Genomic DNA, 13286 nt, shown 5'->3' on the forward strand with positions numbered 1-13286 from the left:
ATTTACGGAACACCACAGATTAGGGAATTGTAAACAGGCAGGACCCTGCAAGTGTAATTGAATGTATAGTCGGTGAAACTAAACGAAAATCATTTCTGATATGTTGACATTCTGTGGGCAAGACCTTGGAAAATCTAAATGGGAAAAAAAAAAGGCTCCAAAAGAGAACTTGCGTCCAATTGGAATAATTCCGTTAAATAAATCGCGTATTTAACGCGTTGACTTGCCCAGCCCTAAAAAAAACAAAAACAAACGCATCCTTCCAAGAGGGAAACTAAACGAAACAAAAAAACGAACCAAAAAACTGGTTAGTGATGGCCCGTCTGACCGCCGTTCCTGTGGGATGATCCACCGTGATGGGGTCCACCACATCATCTGCCACCAATGGCACATGTGGGGCTCTCTCTTTGCGAATTGTTGCAATATTGTGGAGCACCACACATGCCGTGATAATTTGGCTTCCTCTCTCCGGCTTGACCCTCAAACCAGGGAGGCAGTTCCAGCGGGCCTTGAGAATTCCAAAGGTCATCTCGATCCTCACCCGGCATGTGCTTAAGGCCCTGTTGAACCGTGCCTCCGATTCACTCTGTGGGTCGCCGTATGGTGTCATTAAGAACGGCATGCAGGCATACCCTCTGTCCCCAACAAGAATTCCATCATAACGGCCTATCAGAAAGAAAAATGTGATCAGTGCCTTAATCGACATTTACAGTTAGTGATCTTGTGTATTGCGCCACACCTTCCTGAAACTGTCGGTAAAGACTTGACTCCCGAAAAATACGGGACTCATGGACCGAGCCAGGCCATTTGGCATCCACACTGGTAACCATGAGTTGATGGTCACAAGTCATCTGAAAACGGCATTTCTGTTACAATAGTTGGGCCATTATGAAGCATATAACAGTTTTAGTAGGCTACCTGCATGCAATTTCACTACCCATATGATAGGTCTATAGCCCAATAGGCCTACTTTACCTGCACATTGAGGCTATGGGTTGACTTTCTGTTCACAAAGTCAGCCTCATGTTCCCCTAAAGGTCCAGTGATGGGGACATGCGTACAGTCAATTGCTCCAATCAGTTTGGGGAATCCTAAAGGGATTATGTAGAATGTTACAAATGCAAACGCGTTTCCGTAACCTTGTGAATAAGTCCTATTCCATATGGCATAAGAATTGGGACATTTTAAGCTACACATAAATGCACATCACTTGGGAGCCGAATATCCCGCACGCAGAAATTCAAGACTGACGCGCTACCTCCACTCAGGAGCTTTTATTTTACCTGAAAGTGTGTAAAATCCTTCCTTGACAATTTGACTTGGCAAGAAGCTGGGAAACGCCACGAACCTATGGAGCAAAATATTGAGCGCAGCTACAACCTTGTGTATGGCACGGCACACCGTATTTTTGCCAATACGTTCCGCATCACCAACTGCATGTAAATATGTGCCCGTGGCAAAGAATCGCAGGGAAACAGACACACTGCGCAACAGTAGGTGCACGGCTTCTTTGTGTCGCATTGCCTACATACGGTCCAACAAGGTCGATCAGATAACGAATACCCTCTGCTGAGAATCTGTATCTCTCATAAAGAATTGTCAGAAAATGCCAGGGGATCAGTTCTGTCCTGAAAAACCTTCTGTCTCCGGAGAGACGCCTGTACGATACGTGCGCCGAGGTCCACGGTAACACCCAAAAATGGTGACGCCATTGTCGGAGGAGGGGCTAGGAAGCTGCGCACGCCGATTTAAGTAGCCGATCTCCGGCTAGACTAAGCCGAAAAACTGGTCCCGACCAGGTTTGGTTGCGAGCATAAGTCACCATGGTGATACAGCGGCGCTAAAAGAGATCGACTTTCGTGGTACAACTAACCCAACTCAACATACTTTGCTAACCCTCTAAGCGAGCTTCGTGGTACAGGGCCCTGGTGGGAAAACTAACTCCATCAGATGATGGAAACATGTATACATGTGTCATGGTCGACTACTATACCAAATGGGCAGAGGTCTATGCCAAACCAAATAAGAGTGCTGAGGTGGTCACCCAGTGCATCATAAACCTTTTTTACAGGTTTGGTGCACCACAACGCATCCTCACAGATCAGGGCAGTGAGTTTGTGAATGAGGTTAGTCAATTTTGGTTTGGTGAATAAACCAGCACTGCTCTTCATGGTCAGGATGTTCTATGTACCATATGCAATACAAAACACATCTGTTGCTAAATTGTACTCTTCATGTTTTTGAAACGGCTCAACTCCAACATTTGCAAATTTTTAAATGTGAAGAGGAGTCTATGTGCTCCATATCACCCACAGACGAATGGTCTTGTGGAAAACCTGAATGGGACAATTCAGAGGTGAACCTGTAATTAGAAAATGATTCAAAATGGATTGTAGAAGAGCTATTAGTAGTATTGGTGACATTTTAAAAACCATGATGACTGATGACAATTATTTCCTTGTGCCTATACAGAGCATTGTGTAAACTTGTCGAGGACAAGCCCAACACATGGGACCACTATTTGGATGCCGTAATGTTTGGCTTGAGAACAAAGGCGCACCTAACCAGGTTCTCCCCTTTTTTTTTTAATGTTCGGAATGGAGGCACGTTACCCATGCGAAGTGGCAGAGGATTTCACGGAATGGCATGATGGGTCTCACTTATGTCAGGTAATTTGAAAATGTCCAATTCCATTCTTAATCTTTGTTTATTTTTCTATTGGAAAGGTGGACAGCTCATAGGGCTGCTCGATAATGGGAAAAATCATAGTCACGATTATTGGTCAATATTGATATCACGATTATTCAAACGATTATTTTTGAGTTTGAAAACATGCATTTATTGACACAATCAATTATGACATAGAAACACGTGTAAGTATCCAAAATAAAACCTTTTTCGTGTGTAAGTGTTGTGGGAACCCGCTACCCAAATGAGCCGGGTTCCACGGACAAACGACACTTTGTATTGGGGGTTTAGCCATTTCAGGCATTTATTATATATAAATCCAATCAAAGAAGGAGACGCGGTCTCTAGGGCCTCCGTGGGCCTCCAGGCTCTCTCACACCCGAGCGCTTCCTTGCTCTCCCGTGGCCGTGCTGTGCTGGGCTGGTCCTCCTTTTAAGATGGCCCCTACACTTTCGGCCAGGTGTCCCCCAATCACCCTGATTGGGGAGCCGAATGGGCTGCTCTCCATCGCCGGCTGGTGGGTGGGGGTGGTACACCCCGTCCTCCACGGTACCCCGGGCCTGTCCAGGCCGAGGCTTCCGTGGCGGGATGCCACACTGTACTGTCTGCCACAACATTCTGAATCTAACATTTGATTTTTATAAAACATTTCATGAATACAATATATTCAGCCAAATGCACTGACGAATGACTCGACTGAAATAATACATTCCCTATTTAATGTCTAGAGAACAACGGTCTTTCTCCATAGCAAAGTTAAGTCACAAAGCCATAACAAACACATGGCTAATAAAAATCATATTGTTGTTAAACAGAAATACGTATAAAATATGTACTTGGCAGTTCTGCCTTAAAGAACTCTTAGTTAAAGTCTGCTATAGGAGCTTGTTATCGTTCATTAAACTGTAACGTTACTGAAACTTTGATATTCCACACGGTAGGTCTACTCCAACATGTCTGTCAACAGTCGATGCTGCTGATTGGCGGTTCACTGGCATGTCCCGCCTCCTGCCAACGGCATACTTCCTGATGCAGCACGCCTGTTAGATTGTACTCCCTCTCGCCGCGTTGAATGCTTTCGCATGCGCGTCTCTTTCATAAACTTTCATAAACTCTCTAGGCCTACTGTAAAACGGAAAATGTCAATTTAATCGTTTCAACTCGATTATACGAGTTTGGAGATCGTTTGACCCCAAAATCGATATCGATCGAAATTCGATTAATTGCACAGCCCTAACAGCTCAGTGGAGGACATTGTGGCAAACGCAGTGGTGTCTTCAGGCATTGCCCTGAAAGAAATATTAGATGCCATGGTTCAGTTGAACGTTCTTAAAAAAGCACAAAAGGCATCAAATAAGAAGCATGTCTGCCTTTGCTGTTGGCCAGAGGGTTCTCCGGAAGAACATCCGTATGCAGAAGAGGAAAGGGGGGAAACTGGAGCGCACCTGGCTGGGACCATATACTACCCAAATTGGAGAAAAAAAGTGCGGACTTGCGGGATGACAAGGGAAGGCAACATCCCAAAATTAATACAGACCACCTCAAACCATTCACAGATCCCACCCCTCGAATCCCTCACAGGATACCACCAACTCCAACTCCAAAACCTCTCATTGACACTATCCCCTCAGCACATTCACCTTTACCGGCCCCTCTTGACCTCTCCTATCATCCCACTGCCTGCCAATCACCACCTGCTCCATCCTCTCTCCAATTCCCTTCACCCATAGTCTCTGGCCAGCAGCACACTGGACCCAGTAATCCCAGAGGATGACGTTGTGCGCAGCCGTAAGTGATACATACCCGACAATGCCCTTTATTCAAAAACGCTGTTTGTTAAGGTTCCTTTGTGTTACAGGCATCATGGACCATGGAATGGCTATAAAAGCCATGTTATTCTGTCCAGAGTTGGGGCCTACAAGGTATTTTACCAAGACGTCTTCCAGCTGGGCCCTGGACAAGAGTTGGAGAGTGAGGTGCATATTCTTTGATTTTCAAAGGCATTATGGCTTCACATACAAAGTATTAATCCTTTTTAATGTTGATGTAGGTAATAAATACATATCTCAGTGTAATGGTGAGGCCGCATGGAGCATCAAAGGCCTACCACGTGGACATTTGCCATGACCGCCATGTGGCAGAAAATAAATCCAAAACTGAAGGCGTGCTGAAACAAGTTGGTGGTGATGCTGGTCACGGCTCTAGGATTGAAAGCAGAGGGTTTATTTGTTCAGTGCTGCAAGTGCAAGCCACCAGTTATCACACAGTTGATGTTGGGGGTTATTTGGGTGAAAAGGTGCGCTTAATGACAGATATGCTATAATTAGCCAATGAAAGTCATTATTTGTGATGTGTTTCTCAGCTGGATTCCTCTACCTATAAATGCATTCTAGGCATTGTGAATGACTGCCACCATTGGTTTCTTGTAAGTATGTGACAAAGAAAGGAGTCCCCAGGAATTGTCGCTAGATCAAAATTTGAATAGGCCTACATACTTTTACAATTCCATGACCAATAAAAAAAAAATTCCAAGGCCTTGTATCCATCAGAAAAAATATGTATTCTTGCTGACTCTAGTAGAGTCGCCAGCAAAGAAAAAAGTGTTTGGAGACAACAAGGTAAACTAGCCTATATTTTCCCACACCAGTGACATTTGGTCACATTGTTGTTCATCTGTAACTGAATTGTTTACTAGTAACAACTTAACTAACTTTTCTTTAGAGCACTGATGAGAAAACTATGTGTCAAGATGGAAATGTGACACTGTGGCTCATCCACTCCAAGAGGACACAACATCTTGCGGAGTGTTTGCTTTAAAAGTAGGCCTAGGCTATGTGACATGGCAAAAATTACATATCGCTATGCTATAACACGTATTGGGGGACCTGTGAATTATGGGCTCAATCTCACACTTTCAGTTTGCTGAACACCTCCTGGAAGGGTCAAGCTCATTACATTTCCCGACATCAAACATAGATGACCTGAGGAGGGAAATAGCCACCACCATCATGACTGGATCTGGTAAGCACTTGAAATCTTTAAATCAACGCGCATTCCTCAAAAGGATTGAACCTGTCTCATCAGCGTGTTGACTTGTTTCATTTCTGTGGGGTGGAAGACACCTTTGATAAAACGGAAAACGTTACTTGGGTAAGTAGCATTATACTGTAATATTGGCGCGCAGCCTAATGCTGCCTTCTTTTTATTCAGATTGCGTGTGATGCCTGTCGGAGGTGGTTTCACACAGGGTGTGAAGGAAATCCAGCCATGGAGAGCAATTATGCCCGTTATGCATGCGTCCAATAAATAGGCTACTAGGGCTGGGCAAGTTGGCGCCTAAACTAACAAGATTGCCTTAACGCAATCTTGTTCGTTTTTTTTACTAATGCACGCATTAAAGCGCGTTATTTTTTTAGGCCTACTTTGATTTTGAAAAGGATTTGCCCACAGAATGTCAAAATTCTTGTTTTTAGTTCCGCTTACTGTACATTTAATTACAATTGCAGTAAGTGACAGCCTGTTTACAATTCCCAAATCTGTGGCGCTACTGTTGGTTTTCAATTGCAGTAAGTGACAGCCGGTTTACAATTCCCAAATCTGTGGTGTTCCGTAAATGTCATATTCAAACCACACTGGGTGAGTCAATAAAACTCCCTCAAGATCACTTGGCCAAGTTATTGGCAAGTACATTTGGTATAAATGATAATGTGTCATTCAATTTGATATCTCATTCAACTTAAATTGGAGTGGATAAAAGTGATTAATCACAAGTTGTCTCACCAAACGATGCGATTAAAACTTGTAATCTTTGTCCAGCCGTAATAAATACATTATTGATGGCGATGGTTTCCTCTATTTTTGTCCTTTAATCGTATTCCTTTGCAAAGATTGACAATGAATGGTCTAACAAATACCTTCATGAATAACGTGTGTGTGTGTTATAGTTGCGTTGTGACTTTAAACTCAACGTAGCAGACTAGACGACTACTGCCGCACAGCCTGGCGTGAGGTTGGTCCCATTTCGCTTTCCGTACATCCAGCTGTTTTCGATTTGCCTTTCTTCCTCAAGTACGTACGGTAACATAGCAACTATTATAGGCGGCTGCATAATTCAGCGTTGGTGTTACGTTGTTGCGCAAAATTTACTCAAAGCAATTCATGCTCCCTTTTAGGTTGCGCGTGTTGCCAAGCAATTTACCGCCAGAACAGTAGGTGGAGTAATATGTGGAGTAAAGTTTTTCGTTGAAGACGACCTCGAGAATGACGTCTTTGTCTGTGGGAGTCGTTGGTTTGTTTATGTGCCAAAGTTTGATGATCTCCTTTCGCGAGTCATCCGATATCTTCCCGACTCTCACCAAAACCGGCCCTTGTCAGGGAGCAGCTGGCAGATTATGTTTTGTCAGATGCTGGCGTGTTTCCCCACCGGTACAATGTGCTACGATTGGGTATGCGCACTGACCAATAAATATATATACATTGGTCACTTGGAAGCATGACTTGATTCATTAGTTATCATGTTACACAAGTTACCTAATTTGGTTTACGTCAAACTCATTAATTCATATCCATATAACAGTTTATACAACAGCTACTGCCTTGACAGATGAATGAATTATTTAAGTGTAGGCCTATAGCCAAAGGCTTTAAGCTATAGCGCATAATGTCCACATAAATTATATGGTAGGCAGCATTATTAGAGAAAAGGGATTTATTTTTCAAATACAGAAAATAGTCCCACCATACACGCACACATTTTTCATTCACTACACACTCACGCTTTCAAATTTCATTCACTCAAAGAGGCTACTGAACTTATGTTTCACACAGAACATGAACACTTATGTTTCACATAGAACGTGAACACAACATTACGTAATTAATTCAAATAGGCTAACACTAAAACAAATAAGGCCAGTAGGCCTAATAGAACGAATATCGGGTGACAAGATCATTAAAATGGCTCACAATCCCGCATCAGCTGTTTGATGTCGCGCATCAAAATAGCACTTTGCCCCTGTCGAAGGGTTCGCATAAAGGGTTCGCATAATTATGTGCCAGATCGTGTGGTAGGTGGCGGTATGAAAACAGGAAATGTGATACTCCAGACAGGAAGTAGTAACCAGACGAGCAGACCAATCACAGCCTTGCAGGCTGCGCGGCTCGCGTAAAAGCTTACGTAAAAAATTACGCAAGTCTAGAAAAATCGCCCGACGCACGCAAGACGTGAGAAGTCGTGCAAGGGGCGCGCAAGGGCCTCTTGCGCTTACGCTTACGTAACTGAGCATAAATCAGCCTTATCAGTAAATCAGCGTAAGGGGGAACAGGAACTGGGGTGGAACCAAATCGGGTGCTACACCGGCCCCGTGGCTAACGGTAGCGGGCTAGCGCTTACACAAACATTCAATTCAATTGTCCAGTCTTCGTTTATGAGCTCGGTTTCTTACCGGCTGCCTCTCTGGTGTTTGTAGATGCCTTGGTTGCACGGGATTACCATGTTTTGGAAAGGACGAGCACTACACTTCTTTTAAGCTGCCGTCCAAGTAACTTCCATGTTGTGGTATTGTGTCCTGCCCCTTTTATAGTCTATGCCAGAGGCGATTCTAGGTTCTGAATTTTGGGTGGGCTCAGCCCCAAGGAAGCCACAGGGGTATTTGAAGTATATAAAGGGGGAGAGGGAGGATTAAACACATGTTGGCTAGTCTCTAGCTCTTAAAGAATAAATTAATTGTTTATAACTTCATATTTTTATTTGAGTTAAACACTTGTAGATGTATTATGTAGTATTATATTATCCATGATTTTTCTTTTGTCCTGTCCAAGATTCTGCGACCATTATTTTCTTAGTTATTATGCTGATGCATGTCTAAGCCAATATATGGCAGTGTGAGCTAAATAATGCAATTCCGAACCACTAAAGTGATGAAAGAAAAAAAAAAAGACTGTTGATGGATCAAATGGATGTGAACTGTAATAACAAATTTGAGGTATATTCAATTTCCTTCTAAAACAAGCTAAAACTCCCGTCTGCTGATTGGTCGACAGAACCTCAGAAATGACGATAATTTCCCATTTCTTTGTATTTACAGTTACTGAAACACATTGGTTTTCAAAATACACTATTACATGGTTGTGAAAATGAGCCTCCCGACTCACTTCCACTTCGGGATGGAGCGGTTTAGGACGCAATGAAGATCTTTGAGTAGGCCACAAAAATTCAGCCAGCAGCATGAATTAGGTGAAAAACTGATTTATTTTCCATGTTTGAAAAAGTGAAATGGCATAGCCAAACAAAATACTTTGATAAACAAAACCAAAAATCAACCAGAGGGTTGCTCTCGTGCAAAGTCCCATTAACATGAACATGTACCAGCCTCACAGCAAGCCGTCTCTCTATGCCTCCACCAACCCTTGAAAGCAGAAAATACCGGGCTTAAATAAAGCCAACCAATTAACCAAAATGGTAGATACCAACTACCATGGGGGTTCACCGACCGAAGTACCATAATAATTTTATATTTTATAATGCAATCATATTCAACCACACACTTCATTACATATCTTAACAGTTTGAATCTTGATGATAAAGTTCACTGTTGCAAAAATGCAAAATAGCATAATAATTAAACATAGCAAATAACGTCCCCCCCCCTTACAAACAGTCATGTTCCTGCATCCTATCAGGCAATGATTGCATTCCAGGTGCTCATGTTCCCGGGGTTCAAAATGTTTGGGGACCCAGGAAGTGGGTGTGGCTGTCAGTGTCTGTTTGTGTCATGCAAAATGTATGGGTTAACGGCAGAGAATGGGTTATGGAGCATATCGGCTGGTACCTAACCGATTGCGAGGATGTCTACATGCAAGTAACTGAAATGTTTGTGTTGTTTGTGATCAATATGTCTAATGACGAGACGCAGTTGCCGGCACCGTGCGTCAAACTGAACCTAAACAGATGTGTGAATGCGTGTGTGTGTGTTGATCAGTTTACGTTTTGCGGGTAGTGTCATATGTACGTGAAAAGGAGGGGCTACCTTTTCACAATGATATATATGGAAAAATGGATACTAAAAATTTGAAGACAAAGTATAATGCGAATTTCCAAAAAATATTGTTTTTTGGAATATTGTATCAACATACAAAAATACAACAAAAAAATCAGCAAGTACAACCTGTACTAGACTAATACTATTGGAGACAGACAACTATTTTGGGAGCACTAAACTAAGTCGCCTCACTTTCATGGACGCAAATCTATCAATCACTCGTTCAGGATCTATTTTCTCCAGAACATCACTCTCATCAGACATCACTGCTAGGTGATGGAGTCTCTTTTGCTCCATGGTCCTTCTGAGCCAGGTATGGAGACGTCTTAAAACACTGAAGGACCTTTCGCAACTACAGCTGCTGACTGGTATGGTTATTGCAGCCTGAATAGTTGCCTTGAGAGAAGGGAACATGTCTGCATCTAGCAGGTTATATACTGCAAGCATGTTCCCAACATCACCACCACCCTCTCTTCTGTGCCTCAAGAAATTTCTGGCTATCACCACCTCTTCTGACTTAAGGTCAATGCGATAGTGAAGTGCCAGTGCTTTCAAATCTGGCTCAGAAAGGAATTTGTTAGATGTTGGACAGCACGCCATAATTCCTTCCAGCAATTCTTCATTCACATCAGAAAACCTTTTATCAATTTCTGAAATCATTCGATCTAAACAAGGAAAGAATAATCTTTGTTTTAAGTCTAACCTCACTACCTGCCCCACGAGAAGACTGGACAACAAAGTCTTCCATCCGTTTTGCCTTCCGCTTCTGGAAAGAGGATGCTCTGGCACTGATATATCATTGGCCTCACATAGGGCCTGAGCATGCAGATCAGCAGCAGTGGCATCGCTGCGTTTCTCCTTAAGAGAATCAGTCACTGCATTTTTGTAGGCCACTGATTGAGAAAGATCAATGGTCTCCTTCTGCAGGTATCTATGCAAACCTGCTGTAACTGAGAGGAGAGACTGGAAAACAAACAGCAAATACCGTATTTTCCGGACTATAAGTCCGGAAATATTTCGAAGCGACTTATATGCCAAAATTGTGCGTACATAATCTTCGGCCGCAAGATGGCACCGTCATTCATTAGGCCTACAACTGAACGCTGCAAGCCTACTGCACCACCGAATAAATTATAAATAAACTAGACCGTAGACAAAACAAAAGAGAACACAATATAAAAAGAAAAAGCTATACTGCACAATTTAAACTGCAGATTATAAAGTATGCAGCCGAAAACGGCAATCGAGCAACAGAAAGAAAGTTTGGGGTGAGTGAAAAACTTGTCCGGGACTGGCGAAAAGCCGAGGAAACTCTAATTGCGATGAAAAAAACAAAGAAAGCTAACCGGGGGCTGAAAGCCCGATGGCCAGAGCTGGAGGAACGAGTCCACAGATGGGTCATTGAACAGAGTGCTGCTGGCCGGGGCTTATCAACGGTGCAGTTGCGTCTCCATGCCCAGGTAGTTGCCAAGGAGATGAATATCACTGATTTTGCTGGCGGTCCATCTTGGTGCTATCGCTTCATGCAACGCAACCACCTGTCTATCAGAGCACGGACCATGGTGTGTCAGAAACTGCCACTGTTTAAATGTTTAAAAATAAATGCGACTTATACACCGATGCGACGTATATATGTTTTTTTCCTCGTCATGGAGCATTTTTTGACTGATGCGACTAATACTCGGGAGCGACGTATAGTCCGGAAAATACGGTAGTTTGAAGAGAATTTACTGAGTTTTGCCTTCACTCCCACTGCAAGGGGTGTGTTAATAGTGGAGAGGTACTCGATGATGGCAGGGAAGTTTGCAAGTACTGCGCTCACGGAACGCAGTTGACATGCACAGCGTGTGTTGGATAACAAGTTGACAAGTTCAGTTTGCTGCAACACTAGATTTTTTGAGTTTCTTCAAAAATGTGGTGGTTCACAGTAGAAGAATTGAAAAAAATGTAGACATTGTCCAGCATGTCAAAAAACTCTTTGGCCTCAGAAACTGCTCTGCACGTGTGACATATGACAAGATTTAATTCATGTGCATAACAATTATACACATGAACTTTTTGCATAATTCGAAAGCAATTATGCAATTATGCTTTCGAAAATGGGCTTGTACGCCCCCCAGTGCCCCACTCATGACAGCTGTCATAAGTCTGTGCCACACATCTCAAGTCATCAATATTATTCACTAATAATTTATTCTCAATTGCAGTGCATATTGATGCATCATCAAAATATTTTAAGTCTGTAAGGGATAGGAGCCTTTCCCTTACAGCACCATCTGCAACATATCTCACAGAGTGAAAGCTGTTCTGTCTTTCCGTCCCTTAAGAGAATCAGTCACTGCATTTTTGTAGGCCACTGATTGCGAAAATGGTCTCAATGGTCTCCTTCTGCAGGTATCTCTCGAACCAATAGTTGCTGTAACCTCTTGTGAACAACACTGAATCATTTGATAGTGTCAGATGAAAGATCGGTTGTGTTTGCTGGAGGCGTGTAGCTTTGCAAGAAAGGGTCAAACTTCTTCAGGAGGTCCATGCACTCCAGGAAATTCCCTCTGTTATTGCTCTCAGGCGACTCATCGTGACCCCTAAATGGAATACCCTGTTTCCCCAGCATACGTGTCACTTCCACAATACGTTTCAAGTATTCCCTTCTCTCAGTTATCAAACTGGAACTTGCAGTTTCTATTTGCTGTAGAACACTGTCTGTTGATTTACTTACTTTATAGCTATGCCAGAAGAGTACACTGTCTTTGTGGCATTGCGGGGTTACATGTTTCTGAAACATGCTCAGTGCATGTTTCCAATTTTTTATCCCACCACTCAAAAATTTCTCCTGTTTTAATCTCTTGCCGAACACCCTACAAGCAAAACAGAATGCAGCATTTGTTTCAATGAATATTCTAGCCAAGTAAAACTCTTGAACCAGTTAGACTGAAAGGCTCTCTTTTGTGTTCCAAACTGATCTTGTGGTTACTGAGGCAGCTTCAGTTGTTTAGGACCAGTTTCCTTATCACCTAAATCAAAAACCATATCGGCAGACACTGTTGCTTCCACTTGCTCCTCTATCTGTGCTTTTTCATGCACCTCTCTGGTCTGCTGCTCCCGTTCATCTTCCAAACACTCTCCCTGCTCTTCTCTTTCTCCTTAGTAACGTAAACATAAATAAATACAGCATATGTAGGCCTACACTATAACCTGTCCATGTGCATTGGGACAGAGCAGTTTTTAAAGATTGAGTGGATAAATATGGGCAAATGCAATAAATGTGGTCATTATTATTATGATCTTCTTTACCACCTGATCATGTTATCACCCGTTTCATCTTGCTCTCTCTTTTTCTCCCTCAACAACAAAGAAATAAGGGCTAACTCTAGGTAATAATCTATTTTATACCACGGTCTGCGGGAATACTCGATTCTGATTGGCTGCTGGGTGTGCATTAACTCCTGATATACGGACACCTGGACAAGTAGTTCCGTCAAATTGTCTGTTTACCGTTCTCAATTAATGCGCTATAGCTGGCGTATCGTCTCTAAAATTAGTAACCATAACAACGGG

At 42.8% G+C, this 13286-nt stretch overlaps 1 pseudogene; it reads right to left on the bottom strand.

The window, feature by feature from the left end:
• Positions 1–75: 75 nt before the first annotated feature.
• LOC130371276 (putative nuclease HARBI1) lies at positions 76–9309 on the bottom strand (annotated as a pseudogene).
• Positions 9310–13286: the final 3977 nt, after the last annotated feature.

The sequence above is a fragment of the Gadus chalcogrammus genome, chromosome 18 (genome assembly GCF_026213295.1).
Source record: "Gadus chalcogrammus isolate NIFS_2021 chromosome 18, NIFS_Gcha_1.0, whole genome shotgun sequence".
NCBI lineage: Eukaryota > Metazoa > Chordata > Actinopteri > Gadiformes > Gadidae > Gadus > Gadus chalcogrammus.